General features: G+C 42.6%; 1 pseudogene; it reads left to right on the forward strand.

The window, feature by feature from the left end:
- The first annotated feature begins 424 nt into the window (after positions 1-424).
- Positions 425-2,209, forward strand: part of LOC102831377 — a 107,216-nt pseudogene continuing 105,431 nt past the window's right edge.

Genomic DNA, 2,209 nt, shown 5'->3' on the forward strand with positions numbered 1-2,209 from the left:
TGCTATCTAGTATGCAGATGCTAAAGTGAATGGCAGAAAGGTAGCAGTGAAAGAGCTGAACAGAAATTTCAAAGGACAGCTCGAGAAAACAAAGTATGCTAGTGAAATGTGCAGGGACCCAGAGTTAGAAAACCAGAAAGGAAGAACACGCCTAGTATTTCTCAAGAAGAAAAATATTCAAGCCTCATATTGCAATATTGAAAGCTTCTATGGGCAAAATATTGAGTGATGCAGAAAGCATCAAAAGAAGATGGAAGGACTACACAAAGTCACTGTATGAAAAAGAATTGGTAGATGTTCAACCATTTCAAGAGGTAGCACATGATCAAGAATTGATGGTACTCATTCCTCCAGCTTTCCTAGGCTGTTGCTCTCACTGATACTTTCTGCTTCCCAAGCCATTCACCTTTGCTATATTGCCAAGATGTCTTTTTCTAACAACCTTACTCTGGGCAAGCTGGATGTGAAAGAAAAGTGAGTGGTCACGAGAGTGGACTTTAATGTTCCTCTGAAGAACAACCTGATAACAAACAACCAGAGGATCAAGGCTGCCATCCTAAGCATCAAATTCTGCGTAGCCAATGGAGCCAAGTCAGTTGTTGTTATGAACCACCTTGGCTGACCTGATGGTGTCCCCATGTCTGATAAATATTCCATAGAGCCAGTTGCTGTAGAACACAAATCTTTTCTGGGCAAGGATGTTTTTCTCTTCAAAGACTGTGTGGGTCCAGAAGTAGAGAAAGCCTGTGCTGATCCAGTGCTGGTTCTGTCATCCTGTTGGAGAACCTTTGGTTTCATGTAGAAGAAGAAGGAAAGGGAAAAGATGCTTCTGAGAATAAAGTTAAAGCCAAGCCAAGTGAAATAGAAGCTTTCCAGGCTTCATTTTCCAAGCTAGGGGATGTCTATCTAAGTGATGTTTTTGGCACCTCTCACCAAGCCCATAGTTCCATGGTGGACGTAAATCTGCCACAGAAGGCTGGTGGTTTCTTGACGAAGTAAGAGTTGAATTATTTTGCCAAAGCCTTGGAGAGCCCATAACAACCCTTCCTGACCATCCTGGGCAGAGGCGAAAGTTGCAGACAAGATCCAACTGATAAATAATATGCTGGACAAAGTCAATGAAATGATCATTGGTGGTGGAATGTTTTTTTACCTTCCTTAAAGTGTTCAATAACATGGAGATTTGATGACGAGGGAGCCAAGATTGTCAAAGACTTAAATGTCCAAAGCTGAGAAGAATGGTGTGAAGATTACCTTGCCTATTGACTTTGTCATTGTTGACAAGTTTGATGAGAATGCCCAAACTGGCCAAGCCACTGTGGCCTCTGGCATATCTGTTAGGTGAATGGGCTTGGACTGTAGTCCTGAGAGCAGCAAGAAGTATGCACAGGCTGTCACTCGGGCTAAGCAGATTGTGTGGAATGGACCTATGGGGGCATTTGAATGGGAAGCCTTTGCCTGGGGAACCAAAGCCCTGATAGATGAGGTGGTAAAAGCCACTTCCAAGGTCTGCATCACCATCATAGGTGATGGAGATACTGCCACTTGCTGTACCAAATGTCCATATGCATATATACATATATTTTGTCTGTCTTCTGCATACCTGCATGTATTTGTTGCTGTTTTTAAGTGCCGTGGAGTCAATTCCAGTTCATAGTGATCTGGTATAGGGTTTCCGATGCTGTAAATCTTTGCGGAAAGAGAAAACCTTTATCTTTCTCTGGCAGAGTGTCTGGTGGGTCTGAACTGCCCGCTTTATGGTTCGTACAACATCCAGGGCTTATCCTACAAAACCACCATGCTTCCATCATATATGTATGTTGTTGTTGTTGTTAAGTGCCGTTGAGCTGGTTCCAACCCAAAGCCACCCTGTATAGGGTTTCCAAGGAGCTTCTGGTGAGTTTGAACCGCCGACCTTGCACTTCAAATGGCTTTGCATTCTGGCTCATTAACCCACCGCACCACACCAGGACTCCATATATGTATGTATGTTGTTGTTATATGCCGTGGAGTCGGTTTCAACTTATAGTGACCCTGTATAGGGTTTCCGAGGCTATTAATCTTTACGGGAGCAGAAAGCCTCATCTTTCATTCAGTTTCACTTTCTTTTGTTTCAGATGATTATTGTATGATCTTATGTAGCAATATTCAAGTTCTGGTTCCCTTCAGAAGATTAGTGTTTATTTTTAATTCTTTGGTGTGTTTTTAG

This window comes from Chrysochloris asiatica, unplaced genomic scaffold, assembly GCF_000296735.1.
Source record: "Chrysochloris asiatica unplaced genomic scaffold, ChrAsi1.0 scaffold00114, whole genome shotgun sequence".
Classification (NCBI taxonomy): domain Eukaryota; kingdom Metazoa; phylum Chordata; class Mammalia; order Afrosoricida; family Chrysochloridae; genus Chrysochloris; species Chrysochloris asiatica.